We start from the raw sequence: 26,826 nt of genomic DNA, 5'->3' as shown, positions 1-26,826 counted from the left end.
TTCCGAACTCATGGAAATGATGCTAAACCTGCTGGGCACGGAAGAGCCCAATTTCATTTTCATGGAAGTTTCTCAGGCAAATGCCACCGCATGTTCAGCGGCGCTCGCGAACAGTACTATCACTGAGACCCCGGGGCCCTGGCCGAGGAGGCCGACCGTTTCTTCCTGGCAACCCAGCGCTTCTCCCCTGAGACGCTGGCCGCGACGCGCCCCTTGCAACTACGACGCGTCGGGAACGCCAAAGCCCACGCTTCGCAGCGGCCGTGAGCGTGGGCGCGAAGAGCCGGCTGCTGTTCGTCAAGGACAACCTTTCCGGGCGCAAATTCCTTTGTGACACCGGCGCCCAGAGGAGCGTCCTGACGGCCACTGCGGAGGACGCCGCTGGCGGGACTCATGGGCCACCCCTACTGTCCGCTAATGGCTCCCCTATCCGCTCTTATGGCATGAGGACTGTGGACTTGTGTTTCGGGAGTCAGCGCTTCACATGGGACTTTGTCACTGCGGATGTCTCATTCCCTCTCCTCGGCGCTGATTTTTTTTGTGCCCACGGGCTGCTGGTGGATGTTAAGAGGGGCCGTCTGGTGGATGCACTGACTTTTTCCACGGTCGCCTGCGTCCGCAATGAGGCGACTTATGGTGGTCTCTCCACTTCGCTATCGGACGGCACCAAGTACCAACTCCTCCTTGGTGAGTTCCCTGCCTTGACACGGCCCACTTTCTCCTCTGCCACGACTAAACATGGGGTCGAGCACCACATTGAGACCAAGGGCCCCCCGATCCACGCGAGGGCCCGACGGCTTGATCCCGAGAAGCTAGCAGTCGCTAAGTCCGAGTTTGCCAACATGGAGCGTCTGGGCATCGTCCGCCGCTCGGATAGCCCGTGGGCCTCGCCACTACACATCGTCCCTAAACCGAGTGGTGGGTGGCGACCGTGTGGTGACTACCGCGCCTTAACGACGCCACTACGCCCGACCGCTACCCTGTTCCACACATTCAGGACTTCTCAGCCCACCTGGCAGGCAAAATCTTGTTCTCCAAGGTCGACCTGGTGCGCGGGTATCACCAGGTTCCCGTGCACCCCTCAGACGTTCCCAAGACAGCTGTAATCACTCCGTTTGGACTGTTCGAGTTTCTGAGGATGCCGTTTGGTCTTAAAAACGCGGCACAATCTTTCCAGCGTTTAATGGATTCTGTGCTCAGGGACTTGCCATTTGTGTTCGTCTATTTGGATGACATCCTCGTCGCCAGCTCCTCGGAGGATGAACATCTGATGCACCTCCGCGACCTCTTCGCAAGACTTGAGCAGCATGGCCTGATCATCAACCCGGCAAAGTGTGTTTTCGGGGTGCCCTCTATCCAGTTCCTCGGGCACCTCATAGACAAGAACGGCGCCGCCCCCCTTCCGGCAAAGGTGGAGGCCGTCTCCGCTTTTCCCCGACCTCGCTCGGCTCGGGGCCTCCGGGAGTTCCTGGGGATGGTGACTTTCTACCACCGGTTCATCCGCCGGGCGGCCCACATCATGCGCCCGCTCTATGAGGCTCTTAAAGACAAGGCCCCCAACCGGGACGTTGAATGGACGGCCGAGAGGATGGAAGCCTTCGAGGCTACGAAGGCCGCACTGAGTCGTGCCGCTATGCTGGCTCACCCGACCCACGGGGCCCCTGTCGCTCTCACTACCGATGCATCGGACTACGCTGTTGGAGCCGTATTCGAACAGTGGGTCGGCGGCGCCTGGCAACCGCTTGCCTTTTTCAGCCGTCAGCTGGTCCCCAGGGAGCACAAATACAGCACGTTCGATAGAGAGCTCCTCGGCCTCTGGCTGGCGATCCGCCACTTCCGCTCCCTATTGGAAGGCCGTGAGTTCACGGCATATGTGGACCATAAACCCCTCACTTTCGCCATGTCCAAGGTGGCCGAGCCGTGGTCCGCCCGCCAGCAACGCCAACTGTCGTTCATCTCTGAGTACACTACGGACATCCAACACATCGCCGGCAAATCCAATGTGGTCGCGGACTGCCTCTCCAGGGCGATCGTCGGCACTGTGCATCTGGGTCTCGACTACTCCCGCATGAGCGCAGACCAGGCCTCGGACCACGGGGTGCAGGCCCTCAAGACTTCTGACACGGGTTTGCGCCTGGAGGAAGTCGCGGTTGGTGACTCGGGCGTCAGGTTGCTGTGCGACCTCTCGGCTGACCAGCCTCGGCCGCTGGTCCCTGCAAACTGGCGAAGAGCTGTTTTCGAGGCGGTCCACAACCTCTCCCACCCCGGAAGGAAACCGTCCGTGAGGCTGGTGGCCCAGAAGTTCGTGTGGCGCGGTCTCAAGAAAGATGTGCAGGCCTGGGTCGACTCGTGCGTGGCCTGTCAGCGGGCTAAGGTGCATCGCCACACAAAAGCCCCCTTGGAGCCCTTTGCTGTCCCCGAGAGGAGGTTTGACCACGTCAACGTTGACTTGGTAGGTCCACTTCCTCCCTCGCACGGATTCACCTACTTGCTCACCATGGTGGACAGGACGACCCGCTGGCCCGAAGCCGTTCCCCTCTCCTGACAACGTCGTCAGACGTGGCCCGGGCGTTCATCGGCACGTGGGTTGCACGCTTCGGGACACCGTGCGACCTTTCTTCAGATCGTGGCCCTCAGTTTACCTCTGAACTCTGGAACGCAGTCGCTGAGAGTTTGGGGGTCAAGCTGCACCGCACTACCGCCTATCACCCCCAGGCGAACGGTCTTTGTGAGCGGTTCCACCGCTCCATGAAAGCAGCCCTGCGTGCCGGCTTGACGGACGGCAACTGGTTGGATAAGCTCCCGTGGGTCATGCTCGGCCTCAGGTGCGCCCCCAAGGAGGACCTGTTGTCCTCATCCGCCGAACTCGTCTACGGCCAGCCACTGCGGGTCCCCGGCGAATTCATCCCGGACGCCACAGCGCCCTGGTCCGCAGCCAGGCAACGGTCCTCCCTGCTGGAGGCCGCAAAAGGGTTTGCGCCGGTTCCCACGTCGCAACATGGCACCCCAGCTGCCCGGCTGCCCCGTCACCTGCGCTCTGCGGATTTTGTGTTTGTTCGTCATGACGCCCACCGTGGACCTCTCCGCCCCCCATACGACGGGCCGTTCAGGGTCCTGGAGCATGGGGATAAGAGCCTGCTCGTGGACATTGGCGGCAGACCCGAGACTGTTTCCGTGGACAGGATCAAACCCGCGCACCTGGACATTGCCCAGCCTTTGGGGTTGGCCCTCCCCCCGCGCCGGGGTCGTCCCCCTTTGCCCTGTGCCCCTGCGCCCGCCGGGGTACCCTTGACCCCGCCTGAGCCCTTGTCCCGTGACTCAATGGACAGTGCGGCCCCGCCCCCATCGGCCCCTACAGTGCACACTCGCCGGGGTCGGGTCATCATCCCTCCACGGCACAAGGATTTTGACTATGGGTGAATTCTGGGGGGGCTTGTGTGGTGTTTACATAATTCACCCGCGGGACCTCGAGTTGGGGTGCGGGGTTCCGCACGGACTGTTTTTGTGTTGCGCTTCCGGAGCAAAAGGTTAACAGAGTTCCCGCCGTTATGCGTGTAGTTTGGTGATGTCGAACAATAAAACAAGTTCTGTTTCTGTGTCCGACACTCCGCCTACGACTCCTTTTCTCCGGCGCTACAGGCCCATGTTTGTAAATCGATCCCTCCGTGTATGTGGAGTAATTTCATTGTGTCTGTTAAGCGATGACGCTGTTTGTGGAGAGATTGCAGCATGTTTGTAGAATGACTTAGACATGTTTGTGGAATCCTTCCTCAGCTACTTTTGTGGAGTGATTCTTCACTAGGTTTTCCCAAGTGATTCCACCATGTTTATGGAGTCACACAGGCATGCAAATGGTCACACATAGAGCGTCAAGGTTTACGCAGCTGCAAACGTGACCATTTATTGTTGTGCTGACTTTTTTCCACCCCCTTCCTCCCTCCATCTCATTTTCTCTCCTCTTTTTTTCTCCTATTCACCTCCTCACCTCTGTTTCTCCATGCAACTTGCAGCTAATCATACCAAAAAAAAAAAAAAAAGAAAAGTCATGCTCAGCACAGACAAGGACGTGTGTTTATGCAAAGACAGCATTTGCTCTTAGAACCAGTGGACCACAACCAATTAGAAGCCGTCCAATTACTGTCTACATGCAACACTTGATAACCGTGAAAGCAGGAAAGGCTTTGTTCAGTCTGCAGTGAACAGCATTGTGCTTTAAGTGAGAACACCAGGATGATTTGGTCTGTCAGTGTGCGTGCGTGTGTGTGTGTGTGTGCGTCTGTGTGCATGTGTGTATGTGTGTGTGGCTGGGTGACCTGTGGGTGATTCCCTGGTTGGCTAATAGTCCTCTCTGATTGGCTGCCTGCCGGTTTCATCACATTGCACCAGAGTCAGAAACAGACCTCGTGGAACTCTAACCCAAAGGTCTCTCTGCCATCCCTCCTTCTGTGTGCGTGTGTGCTCGTTAATAAGACTCTGTAGGGATGTGGGTGCTCAAATTTATGTTGTGGCCAGCAATCTGCCATCCCCTCCAAACAAAAGTGAGTGATGAAAATGTGTGAACATGCATGGCTTAACTGTAAGCCCAGTGCTTGGCTGACTTACATATGTTCTGCTTGGCAGGCTGCTGTTGTGTGGATGATTTACTTTTTATTTATTTTTTTTGTTTAGGAGACTGAACGAAAGTGCACAATGAATGAAACAGCATGATAGTCTCGCTCCTTCACTTGCTCTCCTGCTCTCTTGCTCATTATTTGCACTGGTGGATATGCACGTACGATTTGCTAGTCCAACAGTCCATTAAATCACATGCACGCAGTATGTAATTTAATGAGCTCCAAGACAGGAACAAAACAGAAATTATCCCTTTACAGAGCGGCATGGTGGGCCAACTGGTTAGCACATCTGCCTCACAGTTCTGAGGACCGGGGTTCAAATTCTGCCCACGCCTGCATGGAGCTTGCATGTTCTCCCTGTGGGTGCATGGGTTTTCTCCAGCCACGCCGGTTTCCTCCCACATTCCAAAATCATGCATGGTAGGTTAAGTGAAGACTCTAAATTGCCTGTATATATAGGTGTGAATGTGAGTAAGAATGTTTTTATGTGCCCTGCGATTGGCTAGCGACCAGTTCAGGATGTTCAGGTCTCGCCCGAAGATAGCTGGGCTTAGCTCCAGCACACCCGCGTCCCTGCTGAGGAGAAGTAAAATGGAAGATGAATGATTGAATCCCTTTACAAAGATAATCCTACTCAGATTTCAGAGATATTAGAGTAACAATATGACATTGTGGATGTAGTTTGTTATGGTTTGTAACTGAACTCAATCATTCTGAGAGCTGTTTCTAATGTACTGATTGCCTTATGTATCTCAATATGATGCAGTGCCATTCTACACCATTGCAAACTACAAACGGAATAATAAACATATTTTTAATATCTCAGTAAAGCATCCATCCATACATTTTTTGATCCACTTCTGCTCACGAGGTTCGCTGTAGTGCTGGAGCCAGTCCCAACTGTCATCGAGCAGGAGGCAGGGTACACCCTCGGCTGGTCGCCAGCCAATCGCAGGGCACATGGAGACGGACAACAGTTGCACTCAGAATCACTCCTAGGGGCACTTTTAGATTCTCCAATTAATGTGTGTTTTTGGGATGTGGGAGGAAACCGGAGGGTCCAGATAAAACCCACGTAGGCACATGGAGAACATACAAATTCCACACAGGTGGGATTTGAACCCCGGTCCTAAGAACTGTGAGGCTTATGCTCTACAGCTGCCCCACCGCGCCGCATGTCTCAGTAAAGCTAAAGTGGAAATTCAGACGGGGATGGAGATTAAATGTTACTTTGTTGTGATTTAAAAACAGACTTTTTCCATCTTCATCAGATCGTAATAGGAAGGGAGAGGGAATAAAGTCATTATTGTGATGCAGCGTTTATGGTTCCATTCACCAAAATTAGATATTGCTGCAGTTTAGCACAATGTCACCATCATATTGACATATGGAGTAATTCCAGCAGTAAAGGCACCCGATCATCATTTCTTACCTTGTATTTTTTCTTCCTTTTACTGGTTCTTCTTTGACTCATGCAAGGCGCCAGGTACATAAAACCCTCAGGAGCAACAGTACAACACATGTCATTTTCTTTCTCAGAGAACTGTGGTGTTCCTGTACAAATCTCTTTGAAGCATTGTCCATCAGATGACTATACTGCTCTAAACTGTCCACTGTGCGTGTTCTATCGTAACGGTTTGAAAAAAAAAAACACTTTCAGTCAGTGAAATGTTACATACATGTGTCGCAAATGGTAGTTGAGATGATTGCAAAACAGGTGAGCTAGTGTGTAATTCAGTAAATTCACATAGGTTAACACCTTTTGAAGGGAGACCATAGCAATTGATTTGTAGAACCTCGACATTAAAGGGCGCAAAGGTACTGAAACACACTGAAAATACAAGACAGAAAGTATGTGGATAATCCTTCATTCTGCTTAGCTGGCTCATTTTTCAGATGTCACGGTGTGACCCTGAATGGATTAAGACAGGTACAACTTATACGCATACAAATATTATTCATATTCAGTACAGCTTTGAATAGGTGGAGAATTTTTTTTCTTAATTGTGTCATGTTTTCAGTGTGGCACCTGCGTACTTTCTGGGCCTGTTACAAAATGAGAGCGCTGTCTGGAAGTTCATCAGACATCACATGTTCCTTTTCGTGTTTTAGCATAATGGAGATCAGAACGGGGAAAACCATCAGAGGGAAACGGTTGAGTGGGTGCTTAGCTACTGATTTGTAATGTGCTCACTTTTTAATGTAAGATCTTAAATTTGATCAAAGTGGCCTTCAAAAAGTTCTTTGTAAGTATTCATTTTGACGTACTCCAGTTGGCAGTTACCGTGAACATAATAGAAACTTTGCAAAACACAGGTACTACAATGCAGGGCTCATGAAGACACCATTACAGATATTTTTATTTTTTTAAACACAAATTGTATCCACATATATTCATGTACTGAAAGTAAACACTGTTATTTGGAGAAGGATACATTGTGGCCAGATACGACTTTGCTTTGCAATTTGATTTATAAGCCATCCAAAGACCTTTGCACTGTCATGATCCTGCCTGTCCAGCCCTGCCAGGTCCCCTCATGTCGTTATAGTGCAATAGAGTGAACCCCCTTTTTGGTCCTCAATTCCTCGTGGAATTTTATTATTCATGAGTGATACAATGTCAGCTGCTGCTAGTACTGCTTTAATTCTGATAGACAGGGGCTTAACTTGACTAAATGACAATCCTCTTTTCTCTTGAACGTAGTTCCTTGGCATCAAGATCTCACAAGATGGTGCCAAAGGAATGTGTTATTTTTAAATTATTATTATTATTTTTTGTAGACATGGCTTTAGGGTGCAAAGAGTGCAGGATAGGTTGACCACAAAAAATTGCAAATAGCCAAATTTGTGAACCTTGAATATACACAGATGCACTGTAAGATGGTAGATGAGTGTGAAAAGAACTACAGTAATTCATTATTTTTAACACAACTTATTATTAGAACTCATCCATCCATCCATCCATCCATCCATGTATGCATCCATTTTTATTTGCCCTCAGCGTAACTGACTTTGGGTGAGCTAAACACGAGACCCATGTAGACAAACAAGATTTTAAAATTAAATTTGTGCCAATGGAAAATTTAGATCCATCTTTTCACTTAATATGCATTTTCTTGTGGGGTGGGGGTGGGTTGGGAACTACTGCCAACTCCACACAAAAGGGGCAGAGCAGACTTGAAACTAGGACCTCTCAACCGTGAGGCAGGGGTGCTAACCCCTCGATCACTATGCTGTGCATTATTAGAACCTGAATGTTCAAAATGTTTATTGTGCAAATAGTCATATGTACTGTACATTGTAAACACATGTATGATTCCCATTCGATTCGCAAACTTAGAAGCTGTCCAAAGATTTTATAATGCATGATGCACCCATAATTTACCCATGACAAATTGTAGTTAAGTCCAGCAACTACCGCATTGGACCTGACCTCGTGTCTACATAATTCATTGTTTAACTCCTTGAAACTAAATGCACGCCCATTAGACGGTTTTAACAAGGCCCGGAGGTGGCTGTGAGGGATGTCTACAAGCAAATGGAAGCATTTTCAATTATTTAAACTGACTTGACTTTGCAATATAAACTTCACTTCAGCGATAAGACCCCTGCCTTCTTCCCCCATTCGCGTCGTGATCCTCGTGATAAACAAACTAATGGACGGATGCCTGTTGTTAGTCTGAACCTCGGCTTTGAACGCCACTAAAGATGCGGAGAAGTGAATCAGCAACATTCTGCATTTCAATCGGCGACTGGCGGGGGCGAGGGATGTCGGGATGGAGTCAGACAGGCAAGGAGATGAAAGGGGTCAAGTCATGGTAGATAAGCAAAGCAGATGGAGATATTTTACATAGCAGAAGATAGATGGGTATGGCAGGAGGGGACAGCGCGAAAAGATAATGACTCAGATAGTGAGGCAGGTAAAACGACAGGTGGCAAAGGGATTACAACTTTACACAAGAGTGGAGAGATTGGCGGCGACCAAGACCAGAAAGAAATTGCCTTTGATGGCAGTTGTGTTGGATAGCGGGGGAGGAAGTCCTTGCCAGAGGGAATGGGAGAAAAAGTCAAACTCCTAAGCCAGCTGCCTCAGAAAATATACCAGCGTCCTTTATACACGTGCCTAAAATTGGCTGTCAAATGAGGTCCAGAGGAGCCGAGGTGAGCAGGTGGCACATCTGCCTTCAAAGTGCACATTTAGAATTTCAAACCAGGATGCAGCCGGGAGTGCCGCCGGCCTTCCCGAGGCTGAAGGAAACTCACCAAGGTGAGGAGAAAAATGCCAAGTCTCAAGGCGACAAACATCCAAAGCATGTGTTTTCAAATGAAGTTGCCCTCACCGGCATGCCAGTAACCATTAACCTTATTAATTAATAATCTTTGCACCATTTGGAATCTGTTTAGAGCTAATCATCTAAGCATCTTTCACACTTGCAACTGAACAAAGCCAAAGCCATCATTTAAGCAACATTACCAGCGGTATCTGATATACACTTGTAAAAAGAAGTTATCCGTCCATTGATTTTTTTATACCGCTTATGCTCATTGGGTCTCAGGTGACCTGGCGTTCACTCTGGACTGAAAGAGTTCATCATTGTTCATATTAAAATACCCACTCTCGACATAGCAGCGTCAATAAAAACTCAGTATTATTATTTTCATAAACAATACAGTTTTGTTTTGCACCGTCCCGTGTGAGTGATACTTTACAGATGCCACCAAGTTCTTATTGGAGAAGTGTGGGGAAAGGCTACGTTACTGGTTTAACTCAACGTGATTCAATGCTGCCTCTTCTGTGATGGACTGCACAAATACAACAAACATTTACTTCACCATGACCATGTCTGCAGTATACAGTACTGCTACAGCGCCCTATACCTCAACATTGTGACACAGTTAGAAGTTAAACTTGTTAGAATGTCAGCCAATTACATCAAAAGGGTTGACTCCTTGGCTTTACTGGTAATTACCTAATTTGTATGTCATTTTTGTAAGAAATTGTGTGAAAGTCTAATTTTACAGAAGAAATGCTTTAATTATATCACCTTTTTACTGTGCGGTGGAAGCGGGGGATCACATTTGAAATTGTGTCGCACGCATCACTGAGTGTGCTCCGCAGTTTGGGGATCCTTGGTTTGGAGTCTTTGTTTGCCTTTCGCTTCATTGAGGCAAAATCCACCGACATTTGGTTGGGGGATTTACGGCCTCTCTCTGTCTCTCTCTTGCGCTCTCTCTCTCTCTCGTGTTACGTTTGAATTCCCTACAGCGCGCGGAAGGTTACTGACACAATGATAGAGGAGACAAAGAAAATAGTGAGAGGCTACGTGTGAGTTGTACATAAAAGAGAGATACATTGTGCATTGATGTTTTTTGGAGCACATAAATATCTAACTGTTGTGTGACAGCTGTTGATGTAATGCATTTCGATTATGAGCGCACATTTCAAATGAGCAAATGTACACAGCTGTCTTGCCTGAATGTGTGTGCACGAGTGTGTTATTGCATATGCTCCGTCAGCACAAAGTTGGCACTCAAACTGATAAACCATTAAGTGTGTGTTTATGTATGATGGTGAGTGTGTGTGTGTGTCTATGCTTTAATGATCTTTTTTTGACGGTGGGCTGGAGCGGATATTGAGATGGATGGTCCATATGCTCTTTATGCCCCATGCATATTTCATATTGGGGCAGCAGGGCGGTGCAGGCAGAGCTTCTATGGCGTTGCACCAGGGTGTGCAGTGGCTTTATGAGCACTCGCAGTTTTTGCACTTGGCTTTTGAATAAATGGCCGAGCGTGAATAAATACAAACCATTTCAAAGGCGCGAGAAAAGGCGACGACATGTCGGCAAAACTTAATGTCACATAAAGAATATCACTTAAAAAATGTACTATTACAACATTGCCCATTACTCTTCCATTTATAGAATGCATTCACACTGTGCCAAAATAATGATTTACTTTTACATTATATTTTCCCCAAAACACTTGATTACAAAAAGAAAAGGGTGTTTTTTTTCCTCTGTTCATTGATTAATGGTTGGTCTGTTAGCTAATTAGTTTTGTCTGAGTTAGCCTAACTTGACTAATTTGTCAACAAGGTCCTTGGACGTATAACTAGTTTGTCTTCCATATACCTCATAGCATACAGAAGATCTTTTCTTATGTCCCTCAAATAATTGCGTATGTAGGTAAGTGCTTCAACAAGTCAGTCAGGTTGTTTTAAAGTTATCTACTATGATAAAATGTTAAAGATTAGCTAGTTGGAAGGATAGATAGATAGATAGATAGATAGATAGATAGATAGATAGATAGATAGATAGATAGATAGATAGATAGATAGATAGATAGATAGATAGATAGATAGATAGATAGATAGATAGATAGATAGATAGATAGATAGATAGATAGATAGACATAAGAAAATGGATTTCCCCGGATTTACTGACCTTTTGTAGTAAGTGGGTGAGCTTGCTAGTTGTTATGTTTGTCAGCAGATTAATTTGTCAGAATGACAAGAAAGCACATTTTGTCATTAGCTCACATTTGTTTTTTTTTTATACTGGAAAGATATTATTTATAAAATATTCATTTTAGCCACTGTAGCATGAATCAAATGGCATTTATTAACTCCTCTTTAAACCAAGAAGTAGCAAGGGCTGTCATCAAGTTAATTTTTTTACTTTTGATAAGAGTGTGCCCTTCATCATTCCACAATCTCAAACTAAAGCGTTTGGGTAGTAAAAGATGTTTGTTGTTTTTGTGCACGCCCTCTCATGAGAGTCAGCATCGAGCCACAATGGGCTTCAAAGGCAGCGAAAGCAGGTCAGGTCTTTCCCTGTGATGTTTTATTTAATATGGACTCACACAGGTCCGCGTCAGTGCACATATTGCTGACTGTCACGTGATGATTGACAGCCGGCCACCACACCGTAAGACATAGTGACATCGGGAGCAAGCAGGGAAAAGGGGTCCGGATGGTCGGGAGAGGAGGCGACACATTGACGGGCCAATGGAGGGAAAAGGAAAGATGGAGCCTCAGGTGTCGGAGGAGAGCGCTGTCAAAAAGATTGAGTGTGAAATATGAAATGGAAGGAGAGACAGATTGGGGGAGCCTGATAAGGACAGAGAGACAGAGCGGAAAGAATGATGTGGAGGTGGAAAACGGGAGAAGGATGTTCAACTGATAGACTGTTGAGTCTGACAGAGTCAGCTCATGTTCACTGGAGAAAATCTCCAAATCACCACCAAGTCGTGACAAGAAAACCCACAGAACACACATACTTTCACACACCACTGGATTGTAGTACTTTTGTCACATATATAGAATACTGTCCATGCAACCATCCATGCCACACTCCGCTGATCCCATTGACGGTCTCGGGACATGGTACCTATCCCAGCTGACTGGTTGGCAGACGACAGTTCACAATTGCATTTGCGCCATCACCGATTGGAAACAGAACCTACGATGCCTTCATGAAAGTTGGGTGAATGAACCACAACAACGTTCTCCTGCTATTTGCGGGAAAAAGATCTCACTCCTGCCAAGATTAGTGAAAATTCCGGAGTAATTGATGTCCCTCCGTAAAGGTTAATAATATCCTACAGATACCACAAGATGGAGCAAAAGCACTACATAAAGTTACTCAACTGATAGTTTCTCTGCACGATGATGTCACAAGATGAAAACAACAGTAAATAGGTGATTTTTTCTATGAATTGCTGAGAATAGATTCAAACAAAAATGTGTTAATCGGTTTGCAAATACAGTTGAAGACAATCTGCATTGTTTCCAATGGGAAATTATGCCTGTAATATGTTCCCTACTTATCCCCTCCAAAAAAAAATAATTCTTGTGATTTTTTTGTGACTAACATTCCCAACTGTTTCACAGGTAACAATAAATTATACACTGCATCATGCCTAGATCAGACTACAGGATTGTAGCTCCGATTTTGCCCCGATTAGCTATCGTAGCCAATTTCCTAGATTAGGCCTGACATATATTATCGGGAACCAAAAAAACTTCTTGTAGTCGTGTGTGTGTGTCTGTGTGTAGTATATTTCAAGACCAACTGTTCTGCCGTATGATGGCTCTACAATGCCAAAATAATCTAGCAGGTTTGATTTTTTTTGGGATATCTTCCATGCAGTGTGACATACAGTACGTATTAACGACAACCCTCTGACAGTGCACCTTGATGTCAACCAATAAAATTGTCCATTGTGATCCGCACATCGCCCTCCCGTGCTTGCCGTTCTTGGTTGCTGTTGTCAACATTTATCTGTGCACACCAAGCAATGTTGACTGGGTTTTTAGAGATAGAACACCAGCATGTTTATGTCCAACCATTAGTACTAGCACAAGTTTGGTCGGCGACATAACATGTTGTTGCCTCCTTTGGAGACATATTTTATTAAAAGTACGTGACGATACTTCAATGAAGCCTTGCATAAACATCTCTCAAGCACTGGAGACAACCACCATGTTTTTTTTCCCTGTTTGATAGTTTTGAACTAGGTAAGTTACTTACAGCTTGTCCCATTAGGGGTCACCACCGCATGACATCTCAGATGAATGCTCATATTTGCTTGGCACCGTTTTGACGGATGCCATTTCTGACACAATCCCTCTTGGGGAGTAAAGGCCCCAGTGAGATACGAACTCACAATCCCTGGTTTATCAAACCAATGCTCTAACCACTGAGCTATTGATAGTTTTGAACTCTGAGGTTTTATTTGACTTTTGAAGCATAATTTTTGGTTGAAATCTAAATTTACAACCTAAGGAGTCCAACTGGAGGTTCTGATGTAATCCTACATTATTTATTCTGCTGTACTTTTTTTTTTTTTTTAACATAGATTGAACAAAACATTTGGAAGGAGTCATAGACATTATCCATGCACAGTAATGGTTTGCCAAACACATAGAGCACATCTCACACAGTGGGAAGTCTGCTAATGCAGGGATCATAACAAACGCTCAAGCAGAGAGAAAAAAAGAAGAGTCTGAGCATTGTTTTTCCCAACATTGTTTTGGTCCATTGATTTCTTTGTCAGATAATTATTTTCCAAAGTGGCCAATTGAGCTCGAAATTCGTAAATGAACAATCTGTTCCAATCTGCAGGATTTCTCTTCAACAACAGCGTGTGAATTCATTTCTCTCCCCACCCTCAAGTCCCGTTGCGTCAACACAACAATGGAGGGCATAGTTTGAATGTCTAACCAGCTGAGCTTCGATGCTATATTAAAAAAAAAGTGCCACCTCGTTACCAGGAAATCCAATTGTTTTCAGTAACTTTGAATATACCATACAAGAACAATAATAAACCACATGTGGTTTCACCTTGGCAAGACATACACTCAAAAGAGCATTTTATTCTGTGCCCAGTACACAAAGCAGGATCCATCAAGGCATACTTGGAGAAGTTTGCTATGGAACAACATGAGGGACTGATGTGGTAGAAGTTTTATTAGCATTTATCTTCACAAACAGAGCTGCCAAATGTTAAGGAACATTCAGAATGTGGACAGATTAAAAGCACAATATTATTATTAATAGCATTTTTTTAATATAAAATAACCTTTGTTAGAGCCACAATAGTGGATTGTTTCCACAGAAAATGTGAATATTGGACATATAAATATGTTATATAAATAGCATAGAAAAAGAGAGAGAAGAGAAAGCATAATTACATTTCTTCTTCTTGCATGTGAACAAAAAGTACATCACACAAAGTAAAAACAAAAATCACTGTCCAAGCATACGAGAAACTATCCCATTGAGTCGAATTGTTATTTGCGAAATAGAGTGCTGAGTTTATTCATTCATTAATTTTCCGAGCTGCTTATCCTCACGAGGGTCACGGGAGAGATGGAACCTCTCTCACTTATCAACAGAAAAGAACACCCTGAACTGGTTGCTAGCCAATCACAGGGCACGTAGAGACAGACAAAGGTCACGCGCACAATCACACTTAATGGCAATTAATGTGCTGAGTTTTAATTTAGGGACAAAAGACAAATGTTGAAACCAAAATTTACTAGTGATTATGAATATCACTGTCCCACAGAGATGTTCTTGACAACATTTTAATAATATGTAAATTTCAAAAAAATTGGACAAATTGACCTGGAAGTGACTTTTTAGAGGTTGGCAGTTCTGCGTTGAAGTAAAGAATAGTACCGAAGCTGTTTCCTTTTGGAAAGGATGTTTTTAACTCCTTTCATATTCAAAACCAACAACACGAAGCTAGTGGTGCATTATATAGTATTGTTGAAGTTATTGCTCCCTAATACTATGCTGCTGACTCTGATATTTCACAATGGATTCAGCATGAGTTTCCTATTTAATTTTAACGGCCCTGCTTTTTTAGAGAGAGAGAGAGAGAGAGAGAGAGAGAGAGAGAGAGAGAGAGAGAGAGAGATATGGAATTAATTTAGTCCATGGTCGGTTTGAGGTTTTGAAAGTGCTCGGCCTGTTCCAAATTGTTTATTTGGGCTCTTTGCCAGTTGGATTTACGAAGAAAAATACTTATAAAACATAACCATAAACAAAACCATCTGACATGTCAGATTGATTAATTGTTTTCAAGACCGCAACGTTTAGTCACTGAAGTATCTACAACATTGCTTTATTTCTGTTTGGTTTTCCAACTGCATTTTCAGAAATTCTCATATAGACATCTGCCTCACTGTTCCAGTGTTCTGGGTTTGAATCTTGCCAATGGCCTTCCTGTGTGGAGTTTGCAAGTTTTCTTCTTGATTTTTGTTATTGTTTTTTTAATCTATGACCACATTGTGATATGGCCAGGTTCTGTTGTCCAAAGTGTGTGCTCTTACAAGAAAGCAGCAGTAGATATATATAACATAAAATATTGCCATTAACACACAACATAAACCAATAGAGATTTACTGATACCACCAAATACGAGTGCAAGTAGGCTACTTACCTTTGAGTAGACAGCAATAGTACCCGTTGTTAATTACGTGAAATTGTCATGAACATGTGTGAGATTTGAAGCAAGTATCTCTCAAAAACATAAAACAAACTTTTCTTCAACATGAAATAGGTTTCACTCAAATGTAACATTTTGAGAGTCACAACTTCTCATTATTGACATTTTAACAACCAACTAAATATTTTTGTAAAAATGTTGCCACACATTTAGCATAACTGCAGCCTGTAACACATTTCATTCATAGGATGTGGTGTCCAAACCGAACTATGTAAAAGGAACAGATAGATGAGAAGACTTAGAACATAGAGTCTCTTAGCTGTGTGTTAACTACAAAATAAAATTAGTAAAAAAAGAAACAAAATGCTGCACCGATCCGATTGACTTAATGGTATCGGCTGATAAATAGCCTTTTATGTAGATCGGCTTTAATGTCATAATTTGCCAAACTGATATGCTCCGCAAAAAATATTTACTCTGTGTTGTTGTCATATCTTCTTCTTTTCCTTTCGGCTTGTCCCGTTAGGTGTCGCCACAGCGTGTCATCTTTTGCCATCTTAGCCTATCTCCTGCATCTTCCTCTCTAACCCCAACTGCCCTCATGTCTTCCCTCACCACATCCATAAACCTTCTCTTTGGTCTTCCTCTCACTCTTTTGCCTGGGAGCGCCATCCTCAGCATCCTTCTACCAATATACTCACTCTCTCGCCTCTGAACATGTCCAAACCATGTGTTGTTGTCATATACAGCATATTAAAATCCAAAAGCGAGTTTACTTTTAGCCTTGTCTCATGTCTTTTGATCACTAAGCTTAGTCAAATCAAACCTGATCGTACAGACTCGTTACCATGGCCATTTGTATTGCGTTGTCGAAAAAGAACAAAATGGAGAAAAATGTGTGGTGGTGGTGGTCAACGGTGCTCGGGAGAGGACGATCGTTCGAGGATTGCTCGAGGTATGTTCACGTAGTTTTGATACAATTTGAATACAATGACTGAGTAGAATACATGATCTGATTCGACAATATTTTTGAAGAGACTCAGTATACAAGACACAAGTATATACAGTGAATAAACAAGTCATTTCAATTACTCCAGCTTGTGATGGAATTGTGCTGAGTTATCCGGTTTTTGAAGTTTGCAGATCGGTGATTTGCCCCCAAAAATCTGGATCGTGTAAAGCCAAATATTGTCAGTCCAAAATTCGACCCGAGCAGAAGTAAAACAAGATATATTTTAAAACAAAGAAATGTTAACGTTCTGCAATGTTCAGCCATTTTGTGGACATGATTACAGTCTTTATTTCAGTCACGGATGTAGTGTGTCATATAACCCAGGTTATTGTCTACAGTTCACAGTAGCCACTTAGCGTCCTACGCTGCTCTTAGCCTGGTTCTTTCTTCATTTTGCAACCAAGTGAGAGGGGAAAAAAAGATAAAAGAGGGTCTCTTCTAAAAAAAAAAAAAAGAAAAACCTGTATTGAACACAATTTGCCACAGTAATAGCTGATGATTTGTGATAATGTGCAGTGATAATAAGTGCTACTTAATTAGCCATTAGGGAGACTGAGAAGAGATGTGGACAAAAAGGGAATGGATGGGTTCGAAGACCAAGCAAAGAACCCCCGCAGCCTCCTCCTTCCTCCCTTTTTTTGGGCTACAAAAGCTCCATGGCGAGGGCTTCTTCTGTCACCATGGAGACTAATGTTGAAAGCCAGCTGTGGTTTTGTCTTGGAAGCCCATTAGGGCTCTTTCTTTTCAGCTTAGTCTCCTCGGACTTACAGTCATCAAACTCGCTGTGCCGTGTCTAACTTGTCAGAATATACGACCTGGGTCAAATAGCTGAGGCAAATTATTCTGACCCTGTTTGAAGCATGTCAGTATTTTCTTCTTACAGAAATAATACAGTTGGTTCCTTGAGATTTAGGTTAGGTCGTCTTAAGTTACAGTAGGTTATTTTTGGGTTAGGTTTGTATAGGTAAGCTTTGCTTTATTTAGGCTATTTTGGATCAAGCTAAGGTTTCTCTAGATTTGTAAATTAGTCTAGGTTCATTATGGTTAGGTTTGTTTCGGTCAGATTAAGCTACGGTAGCTTTCTTTGGTCACGTTTGGTTCATTTAGGTTAGGTTTGGTTAGGGTGGGTTAGGCTTATTCGGTTAGCTTCTTACTGGAGGTTCATTTGTCTTAGGTTTCTTTGGAATAGATTAGGTTTGTTTAGGGTTAGATTAGGTTCATTTGGTAGAGATCACCATCTGTCACCATGGGGACCTCGGTTCAAGTTTTCTCAGTTAACTTAATGCCTGCAAACTTTTTATGAACTCCAAAGTTTTATGATGAATCTGGAATGGAATCTATTTCCATCATTTCTGATGTGAGAAAATTAAAGATATGAATAAATCCTGGGAAAGATTTTGCTCTACCCGCGGTTCCAATATCTCACAGTGAGCAAAGTTACAGGCTGAAAAACCTTTCTTCATATGCGATGTCTTTTATGAGGTAGATCTTTTCCACCTTTCCACTTTAAGCAAATATTATCTACGCCAATACTATTTTTTCCCCAAACCCCACCTCATCTTTCTGCCTGGAAAATAATGCATTTTTCCCTTGGATCCCGTATTGAATGTCGCTCAGGAGACTGTCCTGACTGATGTTGTTATCGTTGGAAACGGTGCCTGAGTTCTTTTTCCCAGATCACTGATATTGGAGCCTTTAGTGCCCGACCCAAACATATCAGTCAGTGGGACAGAGGGCCGTCGCACTGAGACTGAGCCAGGAAGTAGCAGAGTGATTGTTATGCGGCACATTGATCAGCTTTCATAGGACCGTTCTACGTGATCAATCTGGACAACTGTATACACATGTGTGCGCGTGTGTGTGTTTGTCCATACGTGTGTGTTGCGCGAGCAGGGTCAGAGTGGCCGTTGTGTTGTTTGGGGCAGTGAATGCAAGAATCAATAGCTGGGTCAGAGGGTAATGTCTGGCTGAGTGCTGAGTCTATCCACAGCCATCCGACTGGATCAGGATCAGTCATAGCAGAGCTTTGCCAACAACATGCACACCCTCTCATTCAACGTACGTCCCCGGCTGAGCTGGCCGGCCGCTTACGACTGCTCCCAAAGGCGTGAACTCTAGCGGCGGCTTTTGGAACACCGACATTTTGTAGCGAACTGGGATGGACAGGCCTTCCCTCGAAAGGATGGCTGCGCTTTGCAAGAGAGAAAATCTGCCGCGATGTGCTGAATGCTTGGAAAGCATTAGATAAATAAAAGTGGAAACAAAATCAATAAGCAAGCAAATTACAGGCCGAAAGAAAGTACTTGTCTGGCTTTTATTCACAAACAACATTTTACTTTAATTGCCGTTTAAGACCTCGTTTATTCTTTCACCTGTCTCTTTCTCTTAATTTCCTCTTTGAGTCTCTAACGTATCAGTTCCATCCGTGTTTGTCCCCCTCCAGAATATACTGTAGGTTTGATGGATTAGATAAATGTGTGGACTAATGGCTAAGATTCATCCATCCGTTTTCCGTACCGCTTATCCTCACCTGTCCGAGCTATCTTTGGGCGAGAGGTGGGCTACGCCCTGTGAACTAGTTGCCAGCCAGGCTAACACACACTTCCAAATTCAGACGAAATTATCCATAGATGTGAAAGTGATTGCAGATGGATGGTATGTACTCTGAAATTGGCTAGAAACTGTTCCAGGCTCATTGGGTCATGACCCTAATAAGGAGAAAGGGAATATAAAATGGAAGAATGGATACACATAAGCATAATGGAATTACAAGAAAGAATGACACTTCTGTTGATTGTGTGGACTTGATTGTTGATTAACCGCATCTTGGAGTACTTGAAGCGAAATGAAGTACACAACTTGGCTGCAAACAGCCAAGGCGGTATAGAAACAAGTTTGTTGGCGAAAGAAGACGTTGACACAATTGCTTACATAGTTATCCATTTCCCATTCCACTTATCCTCAATAGGGTCATGGGAAACTGGAGCTTATCCCAGCAGAGGCGAGGCAGACTTTGGACTCGTTGCCCATCAATCACAGGGCACATAACTATAGAAAATGTAGGCTTCACTTTTTCTAAGATGCATTATATTGGGACACGGGAGGAAGCTGGAACACCCGTCAAAAACCAACACAAGCACAGAGAGAACTTGCATATTCCATGCAGTCGAAGTTCTAACAGAGATTCAAACCTGACTATGAAGATGTGCAAGTCACTAGGCCACCATGTTGCCCTACTGCCCCCGGGTATTATTACACATTTTGTTATTTGTCCAAATTGTAGGGGATCACATGCCTCCAAGGTCATGACCATAAGCAACAATGTTAAAGGAATAACTCTGCAGGTTCTGCTTTTTTTGTGTGTGACTACTTTGAAACGACTTAAATTTGCAACAAAAAGCAGAAACACAAAGTCGATGAACATATAGTGAAGAATTTTCTTTTGTTACTGATTCAAACAAGTGATCAAATAACTGATGGTTAATTTTCACCATTGTTAATCAAGGAAATGAGTGTAGCTAAAAACTCGGAAATGTGGTCCCGCTCAGTCCTTGTCGCTAGGGCCAACTCCATATTTTCCACAATATTCACTTCCATGTGTTCAAATATGAAGGGATGTTGTCCCAATAGTTCTGTCTATGAGGTGCATGTTCAAGGGCCCACCGTTGGCTCGGCGCATCTTGAGGACTTCTTCACAACACACAGTCAATATGTGCAGGCATGGAGAGGAAGAGACAGACAGGATGATGGATGGAGGAGGAAGGAGGAAGAAGTCGACAGGACGCTGGGAAGATGAGGAGCTCGAGAGAGGCAGAGCGAGGGGAACACAGCAAGAGAATGAAAAGATTTGGAAGCTGTAACACTTTTATCAATTACCACCGTTGGACCGTGAGCACAGAGAATACATGTTGTATCGGCCTTGACAGAAGGATATTCCGGCCTGTTTGACACACTCCAGGCAACTATTGATTTCTACTGGAAGAAAGTACGCACATCAGCCACTTCGTTAGGTAAACCTGAGCATCCAGTCTAATTTGATCCAGCACAGGAGACACATAAAACAATTCTGACTTTTCCGTTGTGAGGGGTGAGGGCCCTGAGTTCTGAGACAGGAAAGCAACAGTCTTTAGTAAAGTAGGAACATCCTTTAATAAACACAACGCGTCGGAAAGGCAGGTGAAGGAGAGCTGGTGGGGATAACTTTTCCACTCATCTGGACATTTTTGAAATGCCAGGTAATATTGTCATGATTTATTGTCTGTTGAGCAATGCAGTTTTGGAGCTTCCGAATGACCGAAGGCACTGATTCTCAAAGTGTGGTACCGGTATCAATAGTTGTTTGCGAAAGAATCAGTGACTGAGTAGAGTTCCGTTGTATTTAACAATTAAATTTCACTACATTTTCCTTTAGTCTTTAAGAACTGATTGTTTTTACAATTTTACACAAATACAATTTTTATATACCGTTTATGACAAAACATTATAACTGAATCAATCATGACTAAGGTAAATAATTTTTTTGTTTCTCTAAAAGTATTTTCTTCTATTTTTAATTTATTTTCATAAATTACATATATTTTAAATGTAAATGCTGTTTAAATTACTTTTTTTTCTCGTCATAAAATTTTGGGATATTTCATGACCATGGGGAATGCTGGTGCCTGTTTTATAGGAGGGGTACACCCTGAAATGGGCACCAGCCAATTGCAGGACACCTAAAAACAACCATTCACACTCACATTCATGCCTATGGGCAATTTAGAGTCTTCAATTCACCTTCCATGCATGTTTTTGGTATGTGGGAGGAAATTGGAGTACCCAGAGAAAACCCATCAAGGTACGGGTAGAACACGCCTACTCCACAGGGGAGGTCGTATTCGAACCGCGGTCCTTTCACTACATCTCCTGCAATTGGAAACATTTTGCTCATTGTTTTGATGCCTGGTGTCACCACTTTTAAATCTAGTGTTCTAAAATAGACCGCCATTTGGAACTGTTCCTCCTTCTTTCCACCTTGAGTAAATGACAAAAATTATTTATCTTTATCCCAGATTTTCATCATCATTTAATTTTTATCATAAAAACTGGGAGGGATGTGGTGATTTTTTTTTGTGCACTCTACCGGATGTAATCCTGAGTGGCATGATCACTCTACAATGTTGCCTGTGAAATTTTAATAACAGTACAGTACAGAAATTGCAATATACCATTAATATTGTTAAACAGGCCTCCATATAAATTCATCCTCCTTAATATATGCCTCCCCTTATTCACAGCTGACTAAATAAACACCACCCACCATATTTGTATAACAGCTTGCGTTATGATACAGTGCAGTTCCACATCACTACAAACTCCAAACAAAATTATAAACACTATGTTCCTTGTTTTGACTCTAAATATTTTGATAAATCTATCGTGTTGGATCTCATTAAATTGTGCAGGTGTACCAAAGCCAGCATCATGATCAAAAGTCATTCTATCAAAGTTTTAAACTCTTGTCTGTGTTTGTCCGATGCAAAAAAAGATGAAAAAAATCAGATGGAGAGTGAATTGAAGTGAGGACACAAAACAGCCAAGGGAGTTGGAGAAGGAAGATTCTGCTGCTTGTTTGATGGTAGCGTCAGTCTTGCCACACGTTTGGGAGTCTCCATTCAACAGGAGAGACGTTCTCCTTCTCTCCTCCGCTCTGATGTCTGATTGGAATGTACACACATGATGTTGGCATGTATGTGCTGGAGTAAGATGAGATGAAGAATGGTGGCCTCGGGAGGCTGAATACCATTTAAATCCTGAATAGGAATGTTTGGAACATGGACCACTTTAAAAATAGCACAGACTTACAGTACATCTCTGCGGGTGCATTTCTACAAAGCAATACATTTCAGAACATTTTGTTGTTCCACTGTTAAGCTACGCTTTTTAACACCAAGTGCCGTGCTATGGGGATAACATGTCGAACTGAGCAATTCTGATGAAACTTTAGCTCAGTTCGCAAAATATTACCTCCACAACAAAACACTTGTGGAGGGGAACTCTGACATTTTCTTCAAAGTCATCACAGAAGCATAACTAGTGATGGTATCCAGGAAAATTGGAGAAAGTATCTGGCTAATCAGTGCAATTTGAGCAATACAGCTCGTTAAATATCATCAGGTACACAGTAGGTGAAAACCCGCAATGTAGATCTGTCATGTCAATAATTTTTGTTTTACCCCTTCCAGACACTTAACATATTAAAACATTTAAACACATTAAAAAAAAAACAACATCAATTAATATTTCATTTTCACACGGTATTTCTGTTAACCAGCAGCACAGTGAAGCAGCTGTCGAGCGTTTGCTTCATACTTCTGAGGACCGGGTTCCAAATTCCGGCCTTGTCAGTGCGGAGTTTGCATGTTTTCCCTGTGCCTGCGTGGGTTTTCCCCTACCACTCCGGTTTCCTCCCACATCCCAAAAACATGCAACATTAATTTGAGACTCTAAATTGCCCCTAGGTTTTATTGTGAGTGTGACTGCTGTCTGTCTCCATGTGCCAGCAATAGGCTGGCAACCAGTTCACGCTGTAGCCTGCCTCCTGCCCGTTGACAGCTGGGATTGGCTCTAGCCTATCCCGCAACCCTTGTGAGGATAAGTGGCTTGGATAATGACATGACACGGATGGATGTATGGATATTTTTCTTAAAAAACAAAATATATTATTGGTTATTATTGGAGGCTTGAAGAGATTAATGGCATTTCTATTCAATTCATGGGGGGAAGATGGTTTGAGATCTGAGTGTTTTGCATTACAATTACGGTCACGGAACAAATTAAACTCATCTCAAGGCACTACTGTCAACTTATCTATCTTTTACGACGGGAGTGGCACACTTGAATTATCATTAATATTTGATTATTAATCTTGGAAGTCAAACTGCATCACAGAACAGATTGTGTTTGACTTTAGAGGTTCTGCTGTAACTAACTGAATTACAGTATAAAATGCAATTAGAATTTATGAAAAAGGCATATGTCTCCATAATTAGACCAAGATAAATTTAAAGTTGCGGGACCACATCCACATCTGTTTCAATATCTCGGCTCCAGTCACAGGGTGTGTCGTCTATTGCGATGATGTCGTATCATTAGACCCCTCTAACTCACGCAGGGATGAAACAGTGTGTCATGATGGGAAATATTCCTTTGAATTGCACATCCTGTGCACTAAAAAGAATGGAGAGTCAACAGGGATGCTAAAATTGAACAAGGAAAAATCTGATTTATGGTCAAGAAATGTGATACTAATTAAGCATTCAACCTGAGGACCAAACATGAAACAGAGGAAGATCCATTCATCCATCCATCCATTTTTTACAGCACATATCCTCATTACAGTTCCGAGACAGTATAAGATGGAATCTGTTCAAGAATAAGGAAGCTATCCACATACATTTAAATGTCTAGATCAGTTGTCCACAACATTCTGTCCGTGGACCGATACCGGTCCCTGGGGCATTTGTTGTCGGGTTGCAGAGAAGGAATAATTGTATTTTATAATTTCCATTGTCTTGCATTTTCACATGTCAGATGTGTTTTATTTCGAGAAATCAACGAATCTTCTCTGCTCCACCAGCTGTGTGTCGCAATTGACACCTAAACACTGCACAAAACACTGCAGTAGTTCCGTTTAGACTCCCAGCTGACTCGTTCGTGTCAGTGGCCAACCTCAAAAAGTGAATCATTTCTTAAACTGATCCAGTTCATTGCATTCACTGAAAAGATTTCTTTCTTTTGAACTAAACATTCAACAATGAAACAAAGCTAGACTGCTTGTTGGACACGTGATAGGCTACTGAAAATAAGTCTGCAACGTAGCAAGAATTGTCTAATTACATGTGTAGCTCAATGGTGGACAGTTGAGTTAATGATCCCATCTTGCTTCATTCTTGTTTTCCTAACGGTTGGTCTCCATGCCAGTTTTTCAAGGCTGTTGATGAGATTATTTAACATTTCCAATTAAAGAGCATTCTTCTGAATAATTCCTCAACAATGAGGTTTTAATAAACCCTTGTACAAAATGTACCTGTTAATATCATTTCTCACCAGAGAGTGTTTTAAAAAGGGCACCCGTGAGCTTTTAAATGTAATACACCCGGGCTAGCAAGACTGGTTAAGCACGGAAAAATAATAGTGGGAGAAATCCACTGGGCACGAGCAAATAACGTTGGCTCCATTGTGTGCAATTTTCGATAAAGCAGGTTTGTCAGGGGAAAATACTTTTCAAGGCCTCCATACAATAAAGACCATGTATGTCTTATAGTGTCTTTTTTAACCATTCAAATTTAGAACGCTGGTTAACAACACTCTTCTCTGCGGTGTGTCCAATTTTTGAAGACATTTGTTTTCTCTTTAGATCGACTTTAATGTTGAGCAGGAACTTGCATACATGTTAAACCTTCATCTGCGAGACAAGAGTTTGTACTACAGCGTTACTGTTTTGGTTAGCAAATCCATTCACATGGGCTCAGCCATTAACTTATTGAGGTTGTTGTAAACAAGAGCGCCTATGGACTGAATTTACTCAAGTAAATTTTGTGTCTGTCAATTTAAACAGAGGCATTCATTTATTCAAGTACAACAGAGCTATTTGAGGACATGCCATGAATATGCACTGGTATTAGCGCCACACTGAAAAGAACAAAAGTAGAACGTTATGAGAATAAAGTAGTAATCTATATGCAACTGTCAGACCAGACTCATCAATGTCTCTCTAGAGACTTGCCATGTATTAATAACATTAAATATTTATTAAAACCTACTTCTGTTTCGATGATTGAGCAAACCCATCAAATGAGGCATTTTATCCCTGCATATTACGGCCCAATTTTTGTCTTTGCGAGAGAGATGGAATGACAAGTGTTTTGTGAAATGTGAAGAGAAGCAGAGACAACTCCTCTTTATTTCCTTCCCTCTCTTACTTACTTCCCAAGAGCATTATTATGTAATAAACTCCATTAAGGCCAATGGAAATCCATTAGGGCATTTTGGAATAACACAAAAAATCCATTTTTCCTCTAAACTCTAAGCAGACACACTTTTATGTAAATCTGTTGTTGAAATGTAAATGCCCACTAAAAAAATGCGATGCTGACAGGATGGGGGGTGTTAGATTAAGTTTGCACAAAGAAACAGGTGCAGAACGGAAGCATCCGTCGGCCTCATTTTCAGTCAGAGAATTTCGAAGTTGGACTGTTTGAGGGTGACTTGTCTTGTAATCACAGAGCCTATTCACTGAAAGAACACTTGTTGTGCTTCAACCTTTTACAACAAGTACCATCTAAAAAGTACTGAGCTCTCCAAGTACCACTTTTTGGTCCAACATTAAGATCCAGTTGCCTGAGACAAAGGTTTTATTCCAAAGATGTCAGCTTCCAATCAGATGTTTGGGGACCCGTCTCCATTCAATTGCATGAGAAAGTGTTCCAAAACTTTTGACTGTAACGAGTTATGACTTAAGGCTCAGTTTGACATTGCACTTGAACATGAAAACGAAGAAAAAAACTGCACTGAAATAGTGAGTCCATAAAAATGTGTTTTCCATGAAGGTCAAATGAAAATTGTACTTAGATGAAGTGGGTGTACTGTACCAAAATATTACATACAAATGAACTGTACTAATTGTAGGAAGGGATTCACCTGCGGACTACTAGTCAACTTTTTGTGTATTTAATTGCTCAGTTAATTTCCTCTGTGTGACTTGGGTGTATATTTTATTCTATGTTACTTTTTGATTAGTCTGCAGAGATGGATCGTCAAATAATTTCCTTTATTCCTGAAGCCCCAAATCCCTCATTCCTATAAACACTCATTATACATTTGAATTGGTCTTTTTTCTCTCCTCATGTTCTGATGTTTATGATAGCATCTGAGGATTCTGGTGCCAGAGCAGCACGACATTGTCTTTTGCTTAAATTGCATTTTGCATCCCTTCCTCTTTGGTTTGCTCTTTCCATCCAGTTTGAGGCTTTGATGTGTCTCGCGCACACAGTAAATGCTTGTCCGCGGCAAAAAAGCAAAGCAGGTGCACATGTGCAGGCACACACACTCAGTGGGGATGGTAAAACCTGCTTTTATCTTAAGGCCTGGGATTTGCTTCCAGATTACTCAAGATGCTCTGAGCTCATTTCCCTCTCTTTGGTCTCTTCCCTGCTATTCTTTCCAAATGCTAAAACTCTCCATTTGTTTTTTTCGTTTTTT

The 26,826-nt window shown here is 43.2% G+C and overlaps 1 protein-coding gene across 1 annotated transcript in view; it reads left to right on the top strand.

The window, feature by feature from the left end:
- Positions 1 to 26,826, top strand: part of efna3b (ephrin-A3b) — an 88,340-nt gene that overhangs the window by 35,512 nt on the left and 26,002 nt on the right. The gene's annotated exons all lie outside the window — the stretch shown is intronic.

This window comes from Syngnathoides biaculeatus, chromosome 5, assembly GCF_019802595.1.
Source record: "Syngnathoides biaculeatus isolate LvHL_M chromosome 5, ASM1980259v1, whole genome shotgun sequence".
Classification (NCBI taxonomy): Eukaryota; Metazoa; Chordata; class Actinopteri; order Syngnathiformes; family Syngnathidae; genus Syngnathoides; species Syngnathoides biaculeatus.
This window is presented reverse-complemented; position numbering and strand designations above follow the sequence as displayed.